Here is a 24,266-nt window from a genome sequence, read left to right as displayed (position 1 = left end):
CTGCACCACTTACACCACTACACCACTTCAGACAAATGGTCATCCAATTTCTTCTTTAAAACATCAAGTGTTGGAGCATCCACAACTTCTGGAGGCAAGTTCTTCCACTGCTTAATTGTTCTAACTGTCAGGAAGTTTCTCCTCAGTTCTAAGTTGCTTCTCTCCTTGATTAGTTTCCACCCATTGCTTCTTGTTCTGTCCTCAGGTGCCTTGGAGAATAGTTTGACTCCCTCTTCTTTGTGGCAACCCCTGAGATATTGGAAGACTGCTATCATGTCTCCCCTAGTTCTTCTTTTAATCAAACTAGACATACCCAATTCTTGCAACCGTTTTTCATATATTTTAGCATATAACATAACATGTTAAACATAATAACATGTAAGAAACCTGGACAATAGGAATAGCGCTTAGACTTATATACCGCTTCACAGTGCTTTTACAGCCCTCTCTAAGCAGTTGACAGAGTCAGCATATTGTCCCCAACAATAATCCTTAATATTTGCAACATTTATATCAAGACTTATGGTCGCAATGTAGGAAGTCTTACCTGAATGTCAGCTCCCTTAAAGTCAATTGGACCACCCAATTCAATTTCTATGATGGTTGCTCAGCTTTCAGCAGCATCTAGGAGACCTGGAGTTCAGACTTGTTTGAATGCTTGGATGGGAAGCTTACTCACCTGGAAATCCCAACTTGTAGGCTAGGAAAGTAAAGAAACTTTCCAGAAAAAGGATAGTTTTCTGCACAGTTGCAAAAAAAAAAAAAAATCTATGCGGGCCTTTCATGTAGGATTTGAGTTTGACTGGAGGAATTTAAACAAGATTCGACAAGATTTTAAATAGTAGTGCAATTTATGGTCCAGATTCTCAGAAGCTGTTGAAACCCACACCTGAAATACTGAGGACAAAAAGTGCCATTTCATCACTATCCTACTGTCAACTGCTGTAGGATTTGGAATTAAAAAAAAAGAGAATACAATAAATTGCTTACACCTTCCAACCACACTCTTATTTCATAAAGTGGATATTTGCCTAAACGTAGCCCCCAAATCTCAGCAGTTCCTACTGAAGGTGGTGCTGCAAAGCTGCCAGGCCCCCTTTCTTCTTAAAAGACCCTGGAATCAACTGAGTTATGAATGATGAATTATGACTGCAATTGAACCCAAAATTTCTGTTGCTAAGCAAGATAGGTGTTGAGCCGTTGCTCCATTTTGCAACCTTTCTTGACACAGTCATTAAATGAATCACTGCAATTGTTAAGTTAGTAACACGGTTGTTAAGTGAATCTGACTTTGCTTATCAAAAGGTTGCAAAATCTTTGACCTCAGGACACTGCAATTGTCATAAATATCAGCCAGTTGCTAAGTGTTCTAATTTTGAACCCATGACTGTTGGGATGTTGCAACAGACATTAAGTGTGAAAAATAGTCATAGGTTGAGACTACTAGTAATGTTATTTGATTTGGGTTTGGTTCATGATGTATTTGTAAATCCTACCATTCTGGTTTGTAAATCAGATTTATGATTGATGTTTGCTCTTTGGGTGGCTAACTGTTAATAAAATGCCATTTATTCCAATTCAATTTAATTGCTGTCATAGACCAGTACAGATAATAAACAAAATAGAACTTAAGATAGAATTAAAATACATTTGTAAAATAATCTAACATCTATATGTGAGGTTCAGGATATAGCCTCTATTCAATTACAATGAAAAAGTAAAATTATATTATTAAATATGATAACATCTAAAGTTACAATGGAGTAACAGTATCGAAAACTATTAGTGTCAACAAAGTAAAAGAGCTTCAAATTTAAACAAATTATAGTTACAAAGAATGCATTAAAGGTAAAGATAAAGGTTCCCCTCACACATATGTGCTAGTCATTCCCAACTCTAGGGGGCAGTGCTCATTTCTGTTTCAAAGCCAAAGAGCCAGCACTCTCCGAAGACGTCTCGGTGGTCATGTGGCCAGCATGACTAAATGCCGAAGGCGCTGAGAATGCTGTTACCTTCCCACCAAAGGTGGTCCCTATTTTTCTACTTGCATTTTTACATGCTTTCAAACTGCTGGTAAGGCAGAAGCTGGGACAAATAATGGGAGCTCACTCTGTTATGTGGCGCTAGGGATTCGAACCGCTGAACTACCAACCTTTCTGATCAACAAGCTCAGCATCTTAGCCACCGAGTCACCGCGACCCTCTAAAGAATGCATTGGGGGAGATTAAATGCCAAATAAAATAAACCCTCTGCCAAACAATTAAGATATAAAACCTATCCTAACCATACATCTGATAAATGAACAACATCCCACGGGCTCCTGCTAATCTTGCAACCCTATGCCTGGAAACAGAGTGTTGTCTGAATGCATTCAGTTATGACTTTTTCATCAAACCATAGTTTAGGGCAAAGGGCGAAGCCAGCCATTCTGTACTTATGACACTTCTTAAGACACACTGCAGGAAAACAACCTTGTGCAAATATCTTAAACTGAAAGACTTTCCATTTGAAATTTGATTTCTAAATTGCATTCTTTGAGTACGATCTGTTTACTTAGAAAAAAATGTTTTAAAGCAAAGCCAAAAACACTCTTCTTTCCTGCGAAAGGTCAATCTGGACTTATTAATTCCAGTAAATATTTATGGCTCCAGCCCATGGAATTTCATATGGGTTGGCCTTCCCTTCCTTCCTTGTTTCTTCTTTCTTTACTCAAGAAAATCGCAGACTTTTTGGCCTGGGGAAGCGACATCTGGTTTAGTCATGCCTGGCTTATTTTCTTAATCTTAATTATAGGGAAAAGAAGAGATCCACGTTCAACCCATCCAGGAGTATTTGGAACAAGAGTTAAAAAAAACCCAAGATGGTACCCATGAGTGGGTGACCAAAGCCCTACCATATGTTACTGGACACAGAAAGAAGGGTGGGGCTTTCCATTGAGCATCCAAAGGTATCATCTTGACTTCTTCCATTTCCATCCATGGATGCTCTTGAATTCCGCATTTAATCATGGAAATTCACTGGTGACTTTGAGTCAATCACTGTCCCTAGAAGAGATGATCTGAATCCAGCCTTAAGTTCTTGGAAGAACCATTGATTATACATTCAATGCACAAATTGAATTCAAATGAGTAAAATATATACTACGGTAGCCCCTCCCAACTGGACGCCCTCAGATCAGGGGTGAAATTCAGCAGGTTCTGGAGAACCGGTAGTGGAAATTTTGAGTACCGTATTTTTCGGAGTATAAGACGCACCAAGATTTTGAAGAGGTAAATTAAAAAAAAAGTTTTTGCACTCTGCAGACCTCCCAAAAAGGGCCTGTTTTTCACAAAAACAGGCCCGTTTTTTGTCACAAAAAAGGGCATGCATAGCCTTTAGGAGGCTTGTAGAGTGCTTCTGGGGGCTGGGGGGGAAAACAAGCAAAAAACTGCCCTTTTTTCATTCATTTTTGCCCTCCCTAGCCCCCAGGAGCACTCTGGAAGCCTCCTAAATGCTATGCATGGCCGTTTTGGTGAAGGGGTCAGGGTTTCGGGAGGCCAAAATAAGATGCACCCAGATTTTCACCCTCTTTTTTGAGGGAAAAGGTGCCTCTTATACTCTGAAAAATACGGTAGTTTGGAGAACCTGCAAATACCACCTCTGACTGGCCCCAGAGTGGGGTGGGAATGGAGATTTTGCAATACCCTTCTCCGGCCAAGCCCATAGAACCAATAGGGAAAAATTTGAATATCACCACTGCCTCAGATGTCTAAATAGTGAGCTTCCAACAGCGTGGAAGTTCCACATCCCCAAAGGTTACCGTTTACTCTCCCAATAACACTTGCATTTCCCTACTCCCAAATATTGGATAAGAAATAATGAGCCAAATTCCCAAAATTATTCCTGGACCAGGTGGCTCAGGTTAAGAAACAGACACTGCCAGGTTTCCAATAATGCTACTTTATTATTGTTATCCAGGATTAACATACTGTAATCATGAAAGTCTGACCAGTTTTCTCTTGTTCCATCTAATATTGAACAATATCAAGATAACATTATTTATTTGTTTGTTTTGTTTGCTTGTCAAACATGTACAAGATAACAAGTATAGGTATGAACATAAACATGAGGAAAGGAAGTAAATACAGATAAAGGGGGACAGTAGGACAGGGACGGTAGGCACGTTGGTGCGCTTATGCATGCCCCCTTTACGTCCCTCTTAAGAATGGGGTGAGATCCATGGTAGACAGTTTGAGGTTGAATCTGTGAGGATTTGAGGATGTAACAATGAAGTCGGGTAGAGCATTCCAAGCGTCGACCACTCTGTTGCTGAAGTCGTATCTTCTGCAATCGAGTTTGGAGCGATTTACCTTGAGTTTGTATCTATTGTTTTGTTTGCCTGTGGATTATTGAGGTTGAAGCTGAAGTAGTCATTGACAGGTAGGACGTTGTAGCAGACAATTTTGCATCCTATGCTTAGAATTATAATGAGTGTCTTTCTCATGCCTGATTTGGATTGTCTAAAGGTAATTCTCGACTTAAAGCGTTTAAATTGCTCATGAAAAGTCCTCACACTTACGAACTGTTGCAGCATCTCCATTGATCAGAATTCGGTCGCTTGGCCCTGGCATGAATGTATGATGGATGCAGTGTCCTGAGGTCATTGTCCAAATATCATGCAGAATTAAATCAGAGTCCAAGGCAGAGCTATCCTTAAAGTTCCAATTTAATAAGACAGACATGTTGGCAACGAACTGTGGAATCCCAAATCTGAAAACTTCCTGGGATTCCACCCAGTTGAAAGTTCATGATCTTATCCCCACACCCATAAATCCATCACATGGTTCAATCTTCTTCGGCCATGCTGGCATCTCCACCCAGCTGGTTCCGGTCAGGTGCAGAGGTGCAGAGACAAAAGATGACCTTGGGCTTCTAGAAAGGAACGACAACAACACATTCCACAAATCTATTCCTTTCTATTCCCCCCCTCCCAATTACTACTCTAATGAAACAGCATGGTGAAATAATAGAAAGTGTGGCAGGCCAAAGATCCTAAAAAGGAATATAATGATCACCCTTTGGGACCTTCCCAGCCATCTTCTGACAAGCGAAGTCAATGGGGGATGTTGGATTTGCTTAACAACTATATGATTCACTTAACAGCTGTGGTGATTTGCTTAACAACCATGGCAAAAAAAGTCATAAAATCAAATGCAACTTATTTAGCACCACCAATTGTGGTCATAAGCCAATCCTACCTGTAATTGCTTCTCCGATTATTTCAATGGTTTCTTCCTTCCTTCTCCTCTTAATGGCTCTTTCAGATTTTGCCCAAGGACACCCCCAAAGTCTTTTATAGATTACAGGGTACCCCTGGCAACTGCACATCTTTCATCAGTACCTCTTGGCATTGGTGAGATCCAGGTTCCAGTCCCCACTCAACCCTGTAGTCATTGGGTGATTGGTATTTAAGTTGGTAATTGTACAGTAATGGTATGTTTGAAGGGGGTCTGTAGGTGCAGGGACAAATTCAAGATGAGAACATAAGATCTTGGTCACCACCTTGATTTTTTTTTGACGCTCCTCCTATTGATGTCCTTGGAGTCATTTTTTTCCAGAAGGAGAGAATAATTTGCTGCTTTCTGCAGCTCTTGGTTCTTGGCCCAGGTGAGATCATTCCATACAATTCATCTTTTTCTTTTGTAGTTTTGATTTTGGAAAGCCTGCCCTTACCACTCTTCATCTCAAGCCAAAATCTGGGGAAACGCCGAAGGCATCAAGTACACAAACAACCTTGTGGACTCTAAAAAAAAGGAGAGGGGGTGGAATGGAATTTTAACTTTAAACCAAACGACAGGCAAGGTCTACCTTTTGACAAGAGCCAAACCACAAGGCCAAGCAGTGTGAGAAATCTGTGCTTTGTATCTGGATCTATTCAGACCAGGGGGATTTCCAATGTTGTGATGTATGTGAGGTGTGCTGAACTAAAGGATGGTTGGAACATAGTATGCATATTGTCTTCTGTTCAATCATGTCCAATTCTTGAAGACTGCGGGAAATATCCCTGTAGTTTTCTTGGCAAGATTTCAGAAGTAGTTTGCCATTTTCTGCTTCCTGGGGCTGAGAGAGAGAAAGTGACTGGTCCAAGGTCATTCAGCCGTCTTAGTGCCTTAAGGCAAAACTAGTAATTAGGGTTTCCTGATTTCTGGCCTGATGCCTTTTCCATGACACCAAATTAGCTCTCCGGTATTAATTACACAATTAATTATATTTATAGAACAGGGGTGTTGTAAGTGTGTCATGCCAGTGGCCTGTAAAATATTACTTATTCCTCACAAGCTTCACAACCATCAGTTATGACATAGCAATGTTTAATTGAATAGCTCAACAGCATGATATATACTGTATCGCTGAGAGTTGGTTGTCAATGACTTACAGATACAGGCTGTCCCATTTTTTCCAAAGAAGCAGGCATCCCACAGAGGGGGGGAGGGGGAGGGGAGGAGGAGGAGGAGGAAGAGAAAGAGCAGAAGAAGAAGAAGAAGAAGAAGAAGAAGAAGAAGAAGAAGAAGAAGAAGAAGAAGAAGAAGAAAGAAAAGGAGGAGGAGGAGGAGGAGGAGGAGGAGGAGGAGGAGGAGAAGAAGAAGAAGAAGAAGAAGAAGAAGAAGAAGAAGAAGAAGAAGAATAATTCAAGAATGGATTTTTGTATATATATATGCTTCTAATCTGAAATTGAAATATAGGTCACAATTCTTCTGTTGTTCCTTTGACTTTTTCCTGGATAAATCATATAAATCTGAGAAAAAACAGGGCTGCTCCTTGGACTGATTTTTTTTATACTGCTTGAGGAATCCAACAGCCTCAAATCCTGAAGAGGCACCTCCCAACTTCCCTTACAAAGCTCTTTAGCAACTCATAAGTAAATGCAGAAGCCTCCTGGATAAATCTCACCAAGTTTCATCAATGTGGGAGAATCGATGTGAGATCTCACAAGATTTTGTGGATTATGAAAGGTGCTGTGGTCAAGCTACTAGAGGAGATGATGGGACCTGAAGTCAGAAGGTTTTGCCATCCCCTGGCCATATGTATTGCCTGTGTGCAGGATGCAACTATTTCTATGGATCAGAAACCAGAGAGTGAAATCATATTTTATGGTAAAAAGGTAAAAGGTTCCCCTCGCGCATATGTGCTAGTCATTCCCGACTCTAGGGGGTGGTGCTCATCTCCATTTCAAAGACAAAGAGCCAGCGCTGTCCAAAGACGTCTCTGTAGTCATGTGGCTGGCATGGCTAAACGCCGAAGCTGCACAGAACGCTGTTACCTTCCCACCAAAGGTGGTTCCTATATTTCTACTTACATTTTTACATGCTTTCGAACTGCTAGGTTGGCAGAAGCTGGGACAAGTGACGGGCGCTCACTCCGTTACACCGCACTAGGGATTTGAACCACTGAACTCCCGACCTTTCTGATCGACAATCTCAGCTCTTAGGCACTGAGCTAGTGCATCCCTACCATTTTATGGTAGGTGAGTTTAAATAAATTGAAAAAAAACACCCACAGAACTAATCTAAAGTAGTACTAACCTACCTTTGGATGACATGCTTCATCAGTGCTAAACAAGAAAGATTATTTGCAAGCTGATAGTACAGATAATTATCGAGTTATAACTGGTTGCTTAGCGACCATTCAAAGTTATGACTGACCCAATCAAAGGGAACTTATAATTTGGATTCAAAGTCTTGATGGTCAGGTCTCTTTACAGTGATTAAACTTCGGGCACGTGGCAATGGCTGACTTTCTAGTTTGGGGCAAAACTGTGCCCATGTTAAATCACTGATTTACTTAAAGATTGCAATGTTCACTTAACAATCACCACCATGAAAAAGTCATAAAATCGTATTCACAACATTCAACCATAATGGACAGGTTCCAGGGGTGAAATTCAGAAGGTTCTGACAGGTTCTAGAGAACCGGTAGTGGAAATTTTGAGTAGTTTGGAGAACCGGCAAATACCACCTCTGGCTGGCCACAGAGTGGGGAGGGAATGGGGATTTTGCAGTATCTTTCCCCTGCCCTGCACACCAAGCCACGCCCACAGAACCTGTAGTAAAAAAAATTTGAATTTCACCACTGGCAGGTTCCATTATGATTGTATCTTGAGGTCTACCTGCATTATTGTGATGTGAAAGTGGTAGAGCCGGGTTTGAGTTTAGAAGTAAATGTAATTGAATTCTCGTTAACGCTTTATTATGAAACCATCAGGATACTCCAGAGTTATGGAGTAAAATTGGGCCTTGAAAAAATATCTCAAACATCAATCCTCTGCCATTTTTGTCCTGCTGCCAACACCACTGCATGGACATGTCCAGGGACTCACCGAGATTTGAGTTCAGCTTAAGGGCAGCCTATTTTTTCCCTTACATTTGTGTGGACATTGAGATGGTCACCAGTTACTAGATGGGAAGAAGATTCAGATCAACCCCCAAAGCACTGCTTGGTTTTTTTTCAAAATTTTCCTCCAGCTTTTCAAAATCGCCTCCCACAGTGGCTTGTATAAAGCAAAGCTATGCAACGTTGCAATTTTTACCCCACTTTAAAAACAACAGTAAAACTATCTCACAAATCAGGCTGACAGTTATAGAAAACCATTTTTTTAAAAAAACAAAACAACAACAATAAGCCAGCCATTCAAACCAGAACATTGGCTCCATGTTCAAAATAATAACTCCGCTACAAGTAATTGGAATTCAAACTGATGAGGGAAATCTTATCCAACTTTCCATTAGGTGTAACTTCCATACGTGTCATGCTGCAGTTGACCTTAAAGCAGGGGTGTCCAAACTTGGAAACTTTAAGACTTGTGGACTTCAACTCCCAGAATTCCCCAGCCAGCTGGCTGGGGAATTCTGGGAGTTGTAGTCCACAAGTCTTAAAGTTGCCAAGTTTGGACACCCCTGTCTTAAAGCAATCGGTTTTAGATATGAAAATGGCACGAAATGGAAATAGGACTCAGTCTGAGTGAGAAAAATAACCAGCGTGGTACCTCTGCCATTTGAGGATCTGAGAGAGGCAGGGTTCAAATGCTATCTTTGTTCTCATCATTCTGTGTGACACAGAATAAAAAAAGGATAGAACCTAATTACACTATCACAGCAATCTGACTGGCTTCTTTTTTTAATCATACAGTTAGTCCTCGACTTATGTTTGCGAGGCGGGTGATTATAAAAAGAGTCACACATGACTGGATCCAATTTTACAATCTTTTTCATGGTGGTCATTAAGCAAATTCCGTAGTCATTAAGCAAACCCATGGTTTGTGATAGGCTGGTTTTGCTGGAACACAGAACTAAAAACTGGTTTCCAGCAACACTTGTGTAAATCGCAGTCATGTGACACGGGGCACCACAAATGGCCATACATATGGGCTGATTGAAAAGTGCCTCACATCACCTTGGGAGAGGGGACATTGGAACATCAAAAGTGGGGTATAAGTAGCTTTTGGAGGGTCCATCATAACTTTGAACAGTAGCTACGCGATTGGTGAGAACTCAAAAACTATCTGTGCTCTTCCTTCATCTCTGTTCGGAATTATTTTCAGTGTCCACAATCTATGGGGGATCCCACTAGCCTTAAAGATATGGAGTATTTAGACATGGATTTCATAGGACAGGCTGTTAGGGATGTAACCCTAGTCTTGACTTGGCAATGTATATAAGCCATGATTGTAACAAATGTATCTGTTACTTTAAATGCTAGAGAGAGGTAATTGGATGCTAATTGCTTTAAGCAGCCATATAAGGAGGAAGGAACTATTACGGTCCCCCCCCCCCCCCCCCCATGGTTACTGATTCTCCGGATTGTTCCTGACTGTTACTGTATGAGCTTTGTATCGGAGAGAAGACAGTGTATTGGATGGTGGCTAGTCTGTAACTAAGTTACCTGTCTACATGGTGAATTGTGAGTTGAGCAACTGTAACTTCAACGAGGTGTAAATAGACTGTATATACTTCAAGACTGCTGATAGTCTGTTTGGAGACTATTTATCCTATTTCTGTTACGCAAGTATTCTTTGTTTTACCTTTGGTGACTGAGTGACTATTCAACAGCTTATTCTTTATTAACTTCCGCTACACAACTCTAGTCCCCTAGCGCGGATAGACTTAACATAGGCCATTCTGATAAGTGAGAAGAAGCTGCAACACTTTCTTCCTCTAAAGATTAACATTGGGACATGTATTTTGTTGATTACCATGATGAAAATGCTTGGTATTGGTGATTCATGTCCCTATTTAGGAAGAGAAGCATTCCTGTAAAAGAGATAAGCTAAGAAATGAAGTCCCAAAGATGCTTTTTCAAAAGGCAACTGGGCTTCGTTTTTCCTTGAAGATTTCTTGCTTCTCATCCAAGAAGCTTCTTCAGTTCAGAACTGAAGAAGGTTCTTGGCAGAGAAAGAAAATGTCTTCAAGGAAAAACAAAATCCGGTTACCTTTTGGAAAAGCATCTTTGGGACAACCATGATCTGGATGACTGAGAATGTCCGTAGACACTAAGAAATGAAGGCTACTAAAAGATGAACTTTTGCTTTGATTTCCTTGCAATGAAAAAGGAGCTTGCATATCCCAATGTCTCTATAAGTTCCACTGTTGGGATGATGGATCACAGAAGGAAATAAAATCCCCCCCCCCCACTAGTAGAGTGGCAAACAAACCTAATGGGGCTTTGCAACCAGGTCTCTGTCAAGATGATATCTAAAGATAAGGGAGGGCAGGGGATACTATGCAATGAGCTGGTGAAGAAGTGCAGAGGGAAAACATATAAAGAAGTAATGCTTGTGATGTGCTCAAAAGTGAAAGTGACATCCTAAAAGCAGAAGGACGGTTTGATCTTGCAAGGAACGTATCCTTGGCACCTGAAATCTTTGAGCAGTAAACATTGGCCAAATTGGTGTGATAGGACAAGAAATGTGAAGACTGGAATCAGATTGTCTAGCAACATGCAAACTGACATGGGAAGGAATGGATCACTTCTGAGGAGAAAATTATAGATGAGAAAATTATAAAAGAAATGGGGAAGCCTCCGTTATTCACTTCGTGCCTTCGTAAGTAATAAATAATAATAATAATAATAAAATTTATTTCTTAGCCGCACCCTCTCCCGAAGGACTCGGGGCGGCGTACAATAAAAAACATATAAAATACAATATAGACAATACACACACAGAATAAACGAATACGTGTACATGGAGGAGGTAGGCAGATGAATAAAGACAATTAAAAACACAATTTAAAATCCCCTAATAAAATTCCAAAAAAACCACAAAATTAAAAAACCCGTCAGGAGCAGTGTGAACGAACTATGGTTGAGCCAGGCCAGCTACTTGGAATAGGTGGGTCTTGAGCTTTATCCGGAAGGCACGGAGGTCAGAGGTGGTCCTAATATCCGGGGGAAGGTCATTCCACAGGGCTGGGCCCGCTACAGAGAAGGCTCTGCTCCTAGACGCCGCCCCCCGACATTGTCTGGTGGACGGCACCTGGAGGAGTCCCTGTGCGAGCGAATTGGTCGCAGGGATATATGGGGCAGGATACGATCCCGCAAGTAGCTAGGTCCTGAGCCATGGAGCGCTTTAAAGATCGTTATCAAGACCTTGAAACGCACCCGGTAGACCACAGGGAGCCAGTGCAGCTCGCGCAGGAAAGGTGTCACATGGGAGTACCTTGTACTCCCCATAATTACCCGCGCGGCCGCGTTCTGGACCAACTGTAGTCTCCGAGTGCATTTCAAGGGAAGCCCCATGTAGAGAGCGTTACAGTAGTCCAGGCGAGACGTCACCAGCGCATGAGTGACTGTGCGCAAGGCATACCGGTCCAATAGGGGGCGCAATTGGCGCACCAGGCGAACCTGGTGGAACGCCCCCCTTGCCACGGCCATCACATGGTCATCCATGGACAGCCGAGCATCCAGGAGGACGCCCAAATTGCGCGCCCGCTCCACCGGGGCAAGTTGTACGCCCCCGATGGCCAGAGATGGAATTAACTGGTTGAACCGGGGGGCCGGAACCCACAGCCACTCCGTCTTGGAGGGGTTGAGCTTGAGTCGGTTGTCATCCATCCAGACCCGTACGGCTTCCACACACCGGGACATCACTTCGACGGCCTCGTTGGGGTGGTTCGGGGTGGAGATGTACAGCTGAGTATCATCAGCGTACAGATGGTATCCCACCCCGAAACCACGGATGATCTCACCCAGCGGCTTCATATATGTGTTGAACAGGAGCGGCGAGAGGACCGACCCCTGTGGCACCCCACAGGTAAGGGGGCTTAGAGTCGACCTCTGCTCCCCTGTCAACACACGTTGCGTCCGGCCGGAAAGGTAGGAGCCGAACCACCGAGTGCTTGGATTCAGTGTTCCAAATCATGGAATGATCTTGATTCCAATCCAAGGAAAGCCAATCAAGAATAGAATGATTCAAGTCTACATAGATTCAAAGCAAGTGAAAGATGGACTATTCTACGGAGACCTGCAACGTATTGGAAATACAGATTAGAACAAGGGCCATCATATTAATTATAGGAGACTGGAATATAAAAGCTGAGCATGAAATAACATCTGGAATAATGAGAAAGTTTTCCCTCAATGTACGAAGCAAAACAGGAGTGAAATGAGTAGAGTTCAGCCAAGAAAAGTCAATGTTTACAGCAAGCATTGCCTTCCAACAGTCTAAAAAAAGTTCTACACATAGACAACACTGGATGAACATCAAAATTAAATTGACAGTGTACTCTGCATTCAGAAATGGAGAAACGCTGTTTATTCAAGCTACATCTTGGGGTTTTTTCGACACTGCCACATCCACATCAGTGGTGGGATTCAATTTTTTTTATTACCAGTTCTGTGGGCGTGACTTGGTGGGCGTGACATGGCTTGGCGGGTGTGGCTTGGTGGATGTGGCAGGAGAAGGATATTGTAAAATCCCCATTTCCTCCTGACTCGGGAGGCAGAGAATAGACGGGGGCGGGGCCAGTCAGTGATGGTATTTGCCAGTTCTCCAAACTACTCAAAATTTCCTCTACTGGTTCTCCAGAACTGGTCAGAACCTGCTGAATACCACCTCTGACCCACACCCACACTGTGGCTGTCCAAGGCCCATTTCATGCATTGCATGGTTGAAAAGTCAAGATTCCAGAAGAAAATCATTCTCTCAGCTGAATAGTATCTGTGACCAAGGGCTTATCTAGAAGAAGACCTTCAAGGGCCAGCGGGCACCTAAAATGTGATGGGTGGAGTCACTCCATCAGATTGCCATAGAAGCTTCCTGGGTGACAGTGGACAATTTCCTATCTCTCTCACCCCAAACTTCCTCATTGAGATGCTGTTATGAGGACAAATGGAAAGAGAGTGTCCCAAGTACATAAATATAGATATAAATAAGGAAATAAAGGGGGGGGGAGAGGAGAGGAGAGAAAGAGGAGGAAAAGTAAGCTAAGCTAAGCTAAGGTAAAGTAAGTTAAGGTAAGTAAGGAAAGGAAATTAAAGGGAAGGAAAGGAAAGGAATGGAAGAAACTGTAAAATAAACTTGCCCATTTCAATAGCAGTGTAACTAGGAATGCTGCACAGTGGTATTTTCTCTTTATTCGTTGATTGATTGATCACATATTATTCTTTCCCTCTGGAGGTTAAGGGCAATGCATGTGCAGTGACGTGCGGTGAGGTTTATGACTGGTGAGGCACTGACACAGTGCTGAGTTTCAAATATTTTTAGACTTGTGGACTTCAACTCCCAGAATTCCACAGCCAGGCATGCTCAGTTCCAATTTAAAGCAACAGCATTTGTTTTTCTCCTTTGCTCCTTCTTTCTTTTTCTTTTTCTTCTCCTTCCCCTCCTTCCTCCCTCTCTCCCTTCCTCCCCCTCTCTCAAACACACACACACACACACACACACACACACACAAGTTGGATTGGACTATCTCTCCTACCCCTTCCCTCTCTCACTCACTCTCAAACAAACCCCCACACACACAAAAGTTGGATTGGATATCTTTTCCAGTGGCTTGAAAGCAGCTCCTCTGCCATCCCCCCCCATTCAATACAATACAATACAATACAATACAATACAATACAATACAATACAATACAATACAATACAATAGTAGAGTTGGAAGGGATCTTGGAGGTCTTCTAGTCCAACCCCCTGCCTAGGCAGGAAACCCTATACCGTTCCACACAAATGGCTATCCAACATCTTCTTAAAGACTTCCAGTGTTGGGGCATTCACAACTTCTGGAGGCAAGCTGTTCCACTGATTAATTGTTCTAACTGTCAGGAAGTTTCTCCTCAGTTCTAAGTTGCTTCTCTCCTTGATTAGCTTCCACCCATTGCTTCTTGTTCTGTCCTCAGGTGCCTTGGAGAAGCTGCCCCTGCTGCCTTTCCCAAACACCTCCACAATTGCAAATGCAGCCTGCTGTCTGGGTGGGAAATGCCTGGAACACAATAAAGCCCACCAACCACGTCCTGCTGGCAGGCTGGGGTGAGAGGAGAGGCAGAGAAGCCGGAGGGGAGCCGAGCCTTCCAAAAGAAAGAGGCTGGGGGGAAGTGTGTGTACTACAGCATGGCTCTTTGCCTGGCTTCCTGCCTCCTCCTGTGGTCTCCTCAGTGCTCGCTTGTGCTCTCCCTCCCCAAGTGTAATTTGATTGCAGGTGGAGCCACGTTGCCTTTTCAAACTTGTAATCAGTGAAGCTGGGCTAGATTTTTATATAGTTTTATCCAGCTGTGTGTGTGAGAGAGAGAAATGAATGGGGGCCTGGGGAGGAAGTCACTACACTTGGGGAGGGAGAGCACCAGTGAGGTTAAGCAGAGTCATCCACGGTGAGGCAGCAACTAGTTCAGCTTTTTCCTTTTACTTTTTTTTTCATGATGAGAGTGGTGAGGCTATGCCTCACTTGCCTCACCTGACTGCACGTCACTGTGCATGTGTGGGAAAATGTTTGGTTACCCTTCTATAAATACATAGCTTGGGACGTGGTGGCTCAGTGGCTAACACGCTGAGCTTGTTCATCAGAAAGGTCAGCTGTTCAGCACTTCGAATCCCTAGTGCCACGTAATGGAGTGAGATCCCGTTACTTGTCCCAGCTTCTGCCAACCTAGCAGTTTGAAAGCATGTAAAAATGCAAGTAGAAAAATAGGAACCACCTTTGGTGGGAAGGTAACAGCGTTCCGTGCACCTTCAACGTTTAGTCATGCTGGCCACATGACCACGGAGACGTCTTCGGACAGCGCTGGCTCTTTGGCTTTGAAATGGAAATGAGCACTGCCCCCTAGAGTCAGGAACGACTAGCACATATGTGCGAGGGGAACCTTTACCTTTACAATACATAGCTTGTATTTCCTTCCTTCCTTCCTTCCTTCCTTCCTTCCTTCCTTCCTTCCTTCCTTCCTTCCTTCCTTCCTTCCTTCCTTCCTGTTTTACTGGCATTCTACTCTCCAAACCCCTGAAGCCACTCTCTGATTGAGGTAGTTGCAGATAAATAAATGCAACAAAAATAAGGATCTCCTTTGATGCTCTCTTCAGAGTAGCAACCTTGTGAAAGAGGCTAAGCTGAGAGAGATTGTGACTGTCTAACAATGTCCAATGAAATTCTAGGACCCAAAGATGGGTCTCTCCACTCATGGTAAAGGCAATGTGGGAGATCAGTAGACAAGGGTATGACGAGCCAACTCTTTTGTCCTTGGAAAGAGCAAAAAATGAAGTTTCTAACCATTTTTAAAAAATATATTATGGCTCATTTTCAAAATGTTCACAAGGAGCAACTTCTGTCCAGATACTCCCTCCTTAAAAATCTCTCAAGCTGCAGTGAATTCTTACTCCAGTGACCTCTAAATCAAACTGATTACACTCGCCAAAATATTTGTATTTCGAGGATTTTAATGAGCACTCCCGTCGTGAAAAATTGAAAATATGCAGAGGCCAATGGTCTAGATGGGAAGGAGCAATTTTGCAAGATTTTTCACCCCGCAGAGGGGAAGCTTCTTCATTTCTGACTGAATGCTGGGGAATGGAAGAATGGAAGCCTAGCCCTAACTGACTATACAGTCAGAACTGAAGAAGCTTCCTGGGTGAGAAGTGAAATGTCTTCAAGAAAAAAAAACGAGGAAGTCCAGTTTCCTTCTGAAAAGGCACCTTTGGGGTCACCCATGACTCGGATGAGTGAGAATCATCATAAGACATTTAGTTTATGACATAATACAAAATGCCACAAAGGATTTCCTGGGCTGATGGGCTGATGTTTGACTGTACTGCACAGTTCAACATGAGCTGTTTTCAAGGCATAAACACCTCTGAATGTATTCCAACTGTTCCAATAAAGGCAAGTCGATTGGAAGCCCTCTCTCTGTTAAAGGAATTTGGTTGTCTAGTTGTCTATCAAATTATGTGTACAAGGCAGGGCAATTACACAGAGAAACCTTATTTGGGAACACGAGGAAATTCACGATGGATGAGATGAAGAAGAAAAATTGTTGTTAGTTGCGAAGTTGTGTCTGACCCATCGTGACCCCATGGACAATGTTCCTCCAGGCCTTCCTGTCCTCTATCATCCTCCGGAGTCCATTTAAGCTCACACTGACTGGGTTGGTGATTCCATCCAGCCACCTCATTCTCTATCGTCCCCTTCTTCTTTTGCCCTCAGTCTTTCCCAGCATGAGGCTCTTCTCCAGTGAGTCCTTCCTTCTCATTAGGTGGCCAAAGTATTTGAGTTTCCTCTTCAGGATCTGGCCTTCTAAAGAGCAGTCAGGGTTGATCTCCTCTAGGACTGACCGGTTGAATGGCCTTGCAGTCCAAGGGACTCACAGGAGTCTTCTCCAGCACCATAGTTCAAAGGTCTCCATTCTTTGGCCCACAGCCTTTTTTATGGTCCAACCTTCATAGCCATACATTGCAACTGGGAAAATGGTATAGGAATTATACGTTGACAAATTAAATGCTTGCGTGGGTTTCTTTTTTCTTCTTTTTCCCACCTCTTCCCTCATTCCTTGTAGGTTGTTTCTTTTCAACTGTAAGCTTGGAAACTGGGATTCATGCCGATAGTCCTTGACTTACAACTATAATTAGGGCCAGGATTTTCATTGCTAAGCAAGGCGATTGTCAAGAAAGTCATGCTGGATTTTGTGATCCTTTTTGCCACGGTTGTTAAGTGAACCTCTGCAGTTGTGAAGTGAATCATCCAGTCATTAAGTGAATTCGGCTTCCTTCATTGACTTTTCTCTGTAGTTGCCTGAGAAGGTTGCAAATGGTGATTATGTGACCCCAGGACACTGCAACCACCATAAACACAGGTCAGTTACCAGGCGCCCAAATTTTGGTTGTAAGTCATTTTTTCAATGCCATTATAACTTCACATGGTCATTATTGGAATGGTTGTAAGTAAAGAAACACCTGTATCCAGCTGATTTGGGTAAGCCACTCTGAGAGATTCTTAGCCCCTCTTTTTTTTTTAGCCCAAATGGGCTCAGAGGTTTTAGCTAAGCAATCGCAAATGCCATGAAAAGCAAGAAAAACTATAAGAAAAAAAATGTATCAGTCTGGTTTATGCATTGCACTAATCCATAGTTTGTTTGAACAAGCAATTCATTGGTGGGTTGCTGTGGATACAGCCCTGTGAAGGAGGGGAAGTTTTCCCCCCACCTTCGATTAACAAGGTGCGAATCGCAGCCCTTCCAAGAAGCATATCTCTGAATAAGCAGAAAATAAACCCGAGAACACGTTCTAATGAAAACAAACTTTAATAGGAAAATAAAATAAATCTTATATCTAAAATTTACATTTTTGCAAGAGCAATTGTTGCCCACCTCCTCCAGCAGGCAAATGGAAGATCAGAAGGAAGGTACAAGAATGTGTGACATATTATGAAACGTGTTAGGAGACATGCGCAGTAAATCATTGTCAGATAAGAAACATTTCTACAGTATAACTCAGAATAGAAGCTCAAGTGGACAAACCAAACTAACACAGTGACAAGCCCGGTGCAGCTGTACCGGTAGTGGCTGGGAGCAGATGAGAGTGTACCGATACAGTGGCTCATTTGGCCCACCCGCCCGCCTGCACTCTATAGCTGTTTTTGTGGGAAATGGCCTGCGCGAGCCCCAACAAGCAAGTGGTTGCCCCAGGAGCGCTGGATTGCGCATGAGCGCACAGCGCATGTCCGGTGCGTGCCCAGCACACATCCGGTGCGTGCATGAACAGACCGCAAGCAGCGTACCGGTAGCAATGGTAAGAGCAAACCACCACTGAAGCAATTGAATAAGTCACAACTGGTCAGAATTATGTGATCGGCCACGCCCACAATTCAAGACGGCAGACAGGGCTTTATGGCATTGTGTCTGCCATCTTGCTGGTTTTAACACCCTCTTTGGCTGTTGCTGCACCAGGGGTAGTATTCAGCAGGTTCTGACCAGTTCTGGAAAACCGGTAGCAGAAATTTTGAGTCGTTCGGGGAACCGGTAAAGACCACCTCTGGCTGGCCCTGCCCACATCTATTCTCTGCCTCCTGAGTCCCAGCTGATTGCGTGGGAATGGGGATTTTGCAGTAACCTTCCCCTGCCACGCCCACCAAGCCACGCCCACTAAACCATTAGTTAAAAAAAATAATCCCATCACTGTGCTGCGCACTTGTTAAAATATAAATAATGGTTTTTAAATGCTCAGGGTCTTAGACTGATGCTCGAATTATGTCCCTGTGGATTCTGAACCACATGTTATGGCTCAGGACAGTATTTCTCAACCTTGGCAACTTTAAGATCAGAGGATCTTCCAACAGGCAAAATTCTCCATCCATCTTAAAGTTGCCAAGGTTGAAAAACATTGGCTTAGAGTGATGCATGAACTCAGCCACTGAGATTCGTTTAACCAACCTTATCTAAAATATATCTTGGCTTAGTTCAACATGTGAATCCTGCCAAGCCCTTTTCCCAGGTTAATTTCAAGGCAAACTTTATCCTTCAAAGTTTGGGTTTTCAATTAGTCTATCCTCTCTTGGCACATTAAACATCTCCTGGACATAAGCCCCATAATCCCCAGCGATGTTGCCTAGCCAGCATGACAGAGTGGTGGGATGCCATTTGGAGAAAGATGAATGTCAGCATATCCATCCCAGCAGTTAGGTGGCTTTCCCATGGCTATCCTTAATATACCAAATCCAGCTGTTTGCTAGAAACTGAAACAATGACGGTCAACTTCGGGGATTATGTCATGCATGTTAACTGTACATATTTTCTGCGTGATTGACCGTCCCTGCTTAATTTGGAAAGCAGTGTTGCCTATGATGGATTGGTATTGGCTGAGATACAGGGCCAAGGTTGATTAACCTGTCTGGACCTCAACCTTGGCAGCTTTGAGTTGTGTGGACTTCAACTCCCAGAATATCCCCAGGCAGCATGAGTGGCAGCCGTGTCATTCTGCAAGGTCTGCTGGGATTGTAATTGCAACCAAAGATTGGGAAGATGCCAACGTGGCAGCTGAACTGGAAAAAGCTGGAAGCCAAGAGCCAGGAAGCCAGTGGGAGGGAAGGAATTCATGCTGGGCAAAGAGTAGGTAGATCAAGACTGAAATGACATCTTGCACAAAGTCCTTTAGCTAACCCTGGATATCTTCGGGCGATGATTTATTAGACAGGTCTTCACCATCACATTTAAATCAGGAATCCGTAACACCTTTCCAACCAACCATTTTTTTTAAAAAAAAGGCAGAAGGTCTCATGTCCTGCAGCTTTCTTCTCATGATGGCAACATCACCACTGTACTCATGGCATTTTTTTTAGTGGGCTGGAGGTCACTGTCTTGCATCTCTAACTCTCTTGCTTTAATTAATTAATTAATTAATTAATTTTATTTGATTTGTCAACAAGTACAAGGAAACAAGTAGGAAAAACACATGAAAAAATGGCACAAATAAATGGATATAAATAAGCAAAACAGAGTCATAAACACATAAAAAGAGTACATATAAATGTAGGACAGGGATGGTAGGCACACTGGTGCTCTTATGCACGCCCTTTAAGGGACCTCTTAAGAAACACGTAAAGTCCATGGTAGACAGTTTAAACCAGGGGTGTCCAAACTTGGGAACTTTAAGACTTGTGGACTTCAACTCCCAGAATTCCCCAGCCAGCTGGCTGGGGAATTCTGGGAGTTGAAGTCCACAAGTCTTAAAGTTCCCAAGTTTGGACACCCCTGGTTTAAGGTAAAAGATATGGGGGTTAGAGGAAGTAACAACAGGATCAGGCAGGGCGTTCCACACATTAACTACTCTATTGCTGAAATAGTTTTTCCTGAAATCAAGATTAGAACAGATTACATTTAGGTTGCATCTATTGATAGCCCTGGTGTTACTGCAGTGGAAGTAAAAGTAGTCATTAACAGGTAGGACGTTATGGCAGATTATCTTGTGCACTAAGCTCAAATCGGAAGGTAGACGGCGTAGTTCAAGGTTATCCAGGCCTAAAATTTCAATATACGAAATTTTATGACGAGCAGAGGAGTTGAGGCCTCTTCTTGTAAAATACCTCTGGACCAGTGGTGGATTTCAATTTTTTTTAGAACCTCTTCTGTAGGTGTGGCCTGCTTTGTGGGAGTGGCTTGCCGGCCATGTGACTGGGTGGGAGTGGCTTGCTGGCCATGTGACTGGGTGGGCAACTTGTAAAATGTGGTGAAACTCACTTAACAGCGCTCTTGCTTAGCAACCAAAATGTTGGCTCAGAAACTCTGGCATTTGAAGCACGCAAGTCTTAAAGCTGTCAAGTTACAAGACCCTTGCACTCCTAACCCTTTAGAAAAAAAACCCAGGGGTGTTCAAACTTGACAGCTTTAAGACGTGTGGACTTCAACTCCCAGAATTCCTCCTCCAGTCATGCTGGCTCAGGAACCCTGGCATTGAAGTGTGCAAGTTTTAAAGTTGTCAAGTTACAAGACACTTGCACCCCTAACCCTTTAGAAAAAAAAACCAGGGGTGTTCAAACTTGACAGCTTTGAGACTTGCGGACTTCAACTCCCAGAATTCCTCCTCTCGCTTTTCATCTTGATGATGTGCGGATAGGCGGGGGGAGGGAGCTGGAACTGGTTCTAAACGGCATTGTAGATTTGTGGAACCTCTTCAATAGAAGAGGTTAGAACTGGCAGGAACCCACCCCTGCTCTGGACCCTCTCTAATGTTTTAATGTCCAAAATGCAGTGTGGGTTCCATGCAGATGAGCAGCATTCAAGGATAGGTCTGGCAAAGGTTTTGAATGCCCTAGTTAGCAGCACAGTGTTACCAGAGAGAAAACTATGTAGAATAAGGTTGACAACTCTGAATGCTTTTTTGTCAATGTTGTTACAGTGAGCTCTGGGGCTTAGATGTTTTGAAATGAGGACTCCTAGGTCTTTGACAGAGTGTGGCTCATCTTTTAGATCGTTTCTGCCCAGCTTGTGTTTGATGTTCTCACGTAGTTTGGAGAACCGGTAAATACCACCTGCCCCCATCTATTCTCTGCCTCCCGAGTCCCAGCTGATCGGGAAGAAATGGGGATTTTGCAGTATCCTTCCCCTGCCACGCCCACCAAGCCATGCCATGCCTACCAAGCCACACCCACAGAGCCAGTAGTAAAAAAATTTGAATCCCACCACTGACTTGCGGGGCCAGTGCGATAAATTCCCATGGTGCAATAGGACTGCGTGTTTGTTAGTAGGATTCACTGGGCTAGGGATTTTGTTTTGTCTTTCACTGTGAGTTGTATTGTGTTTGGGGCAGTGGTGGGTTCCTGCCGGATCGCACCGGATCGCGCGCTCCCTTTCGGCGCTGAACCTGGAAGTACGTTCTTGCCCCGCCCCTGGTGATGGGATGACGCTTGCCTGCGCTCCACCAGCTCGGCTGGGACCGCAAACATTTCTCTGCTCAGCAATGTCTTCAGTGGAGCGGTGGCAGCCTGGCAGGCTGAGCCTGCGTCCCTTTCAGGCGCTCCGCTCTGCTGAGGAAACGTCTCCGGTCCCAGCCAAGCTGGTGGAGCGCAGGCAAGCGTCGTCCCGTCGCCAGGGGCGGGGCAAGACCATACTTCCGGGTTCAGCACCGAAAGGGAGCGCACGATCCGGTGCGATCCGGCAGGAACCCACCACTGGTTTGGGGGGTGAGCATGAAGGGAGGCTCAGCCAATCTCATTGTACACATGTTTACTTTGACAATAAAGGTTTGAATTGAATTAAATGACCTCGCAAGATTCCATTTAAATCATTCACATCTGCTGTTTTGAATGAAATGTCTCCATCTCTCTGATTTTTCAAAATACCATAGCTGGGATGAAGTCTCCGCTCTGCGTGGCCCTGGGAACCACTGCCTTCATTGGCACTGATGTTCCCCCAACTTCATTTGTTTAACTGGGGAGTGTTGGGATGGACAGGGCCCCAACCCTACAGGCTGCGATGAAATCCAGATCCTGTTCTCCTCCCTCTCATCCCCTGGTTCAAAGAAGCAGCTGGATCAGATCGGGTCTGACGGGTCCTTGGTGCCTTGTCTTGTTTTTCTTGGCACCAGACACCAGGCTCAGGGATGCAAGGATGGATGGATGGGCTAAAAGCAATAGGTGGACATCTATTCTGGATCCCCCTGGGACGAGCTACGACTGACGTCATCGGATGCAATCGAGTGGCTAAATTGTTGTGGGCTTAAGTTAGGATGCGGCAATGAGGATGGGCAAAAGGAGGACATGGCATGTTGGTTAGGCAGATGCAGGAGAGGCAGACCACAAGTATGTTCTCAGTGAACAATTGTAAAGTGTTAAACACCCATTGTGTTTCTTGAAGTAGCCTGAGATGGCCTGAAACCTACTAGATAGCTCACAAAAGCTTGTGCCATTGATTTATTTCTTTCTTTGTTTGTTTGTCAAACATGTACGAGGTAACAAGTATAAGTATGAACATAAACATGAACAAAGAAAGTAAATACAGATAAATGGGGGCAGTGAGACATGGACGGAAGGCCCGCTGGTGCGCTTATGCACGCCCCCTTTACAGACCTCTTAGGTATGGAGTGAGGTGCACAGTAGTCAGTTTGAGATTGAAGCTGGGGGGGGGGGTTGAGGATGCGACAACGGAGTCGGGTAGAGCATTCCAGGCGTTGACCACTCTGCTGCTGAAGTCGTCTTTTCTGCAATCGAGTTTGGAGCGGTTTACCTCGAATTTGTATCAATCGTTTGCAGTTGCGGTTGTATCAAATTTGTATCGATTGTATTATTGCGGTTGAAGTTGATGAAGTCGTTGACAGGCAAGATGTTATAGCAGACAGTTTTGTGTACAATGCTTAGATCGAACCGCAGGCGCCACAGTTCCAGATTGACCAAACCTGGTGGCATAAGCGATTCTATTGTGAGTAGAGGAGTGGAGTACTCTTCTTGTGAAGTAGCCCTGGATCCGCTCAATCATCTTAATGTCCGATATACAGTGTGGCTTCCAGGCGGATGAGCTGTATTCAAGAATTGGTCTGGCAAAGGTTTTGTATGTCCTAGTCAGCAATACAATGTTACCAGAGAAGAAGCTTTGCAAAATTAGGTTAACAACTCTTAATGCCTTTTTGGCAATGCTGTTACAGTGAGCTCTGGGTCTTAAATCATTTGAGATGAGTACTCCAAGGTCCTTGACAGAGTGAGGGTCGTCTACGAGATCGTTTTGGCCCAACTTGTATTTGGTGTTCTGATTTTTATTGCCAATGTGTAGGACAGAGCATTTATTAGGTGATTTATTATTTTGAACAGACCTGTAGGTCTGTGCTATCAGGCTCCTGAGAATTTCATGGACAGGCAAGAAAACAAACCAATCAATCATTGAAGAAATGAATCCACTCAAGGCCGAAAAGACCAGACTCAAATTATCCTACTTTGGACATGTAATACGAACACCTGGGTCTCTGGAGAAGGCTCAGTTGCTGGGAAAGGTTTCAGGAAAGAGAAGATGAGGGTGACCAGGAGCAAGGTGGGTGGATGGGCTCAATTACAGTGCGATGGGCAGAGCATTGAAAGAGCTGAAAGATCAGGTTAGAGACAGATCCTCATGGAGAAAATCTATCTCCCTGGTTACTAAGAGAACCACTTGATGGCACATCAATCAATCAGTCATCCAAAAGTTTCCTTTTGGCCGTGGACGAATGCAGCTGCTTGGCTTGCAAATAACGCGATGAGACATGTTGCATGAAGAGAGATGCATTCTTCTTTGGTTTTAGTATGCCCCATCCTCCATGAAAAAAACAGCGCCAACACATTAGCCCTATTGAAATG

At 43.7% G+C, this 24,266-nt stretch overlaps 1 protein-coding gene across 3 annotated transcripts in view; it reads left to right on the top strand.

Annotated features, from left to right (window-relative positions):
• TEKT2 (tektin 2) overlaps positions 1–24,266 on the top strand; it is a 103,381-nt gene that overhangs the window by 52,313 nt on the left and 26,802 nt on the right. Inside the window, exon 1 of one of the 3 annotated variants that reach the window (XM_081962050.1) lies at positions 9,918–9,936. The exons of 1 other annotated variant lie outside the window; for it this stretch is intronic. The gene's annotated coding sequence lies outside the window, so the exon portion shown is untranslated. Of the gene's footprint in view, positions 1–9,917; positions 9,937–24,266 lie in introns of those variants that run through there. One more of the 3 variants, XM_081962047.1, reaches the window with a different exon arrangement.

The sequence above is a fragment of the Natrix helvetica genome (genome assembly GCF_964273705.1).
Source record: "Natrix helvetica genome assembly, chromosome: 9".
Taxonomy (NCBI): Eukaryota; Metazoa; Chordata; class Lepidosauria; order Squamata; family Natricidae; genus Natrix; species Natrix helvetica.
Note: the sequence above shows the minus strand (reverse complement) of the source record. Positions and strands in the feature narration are given on the sequence as shown.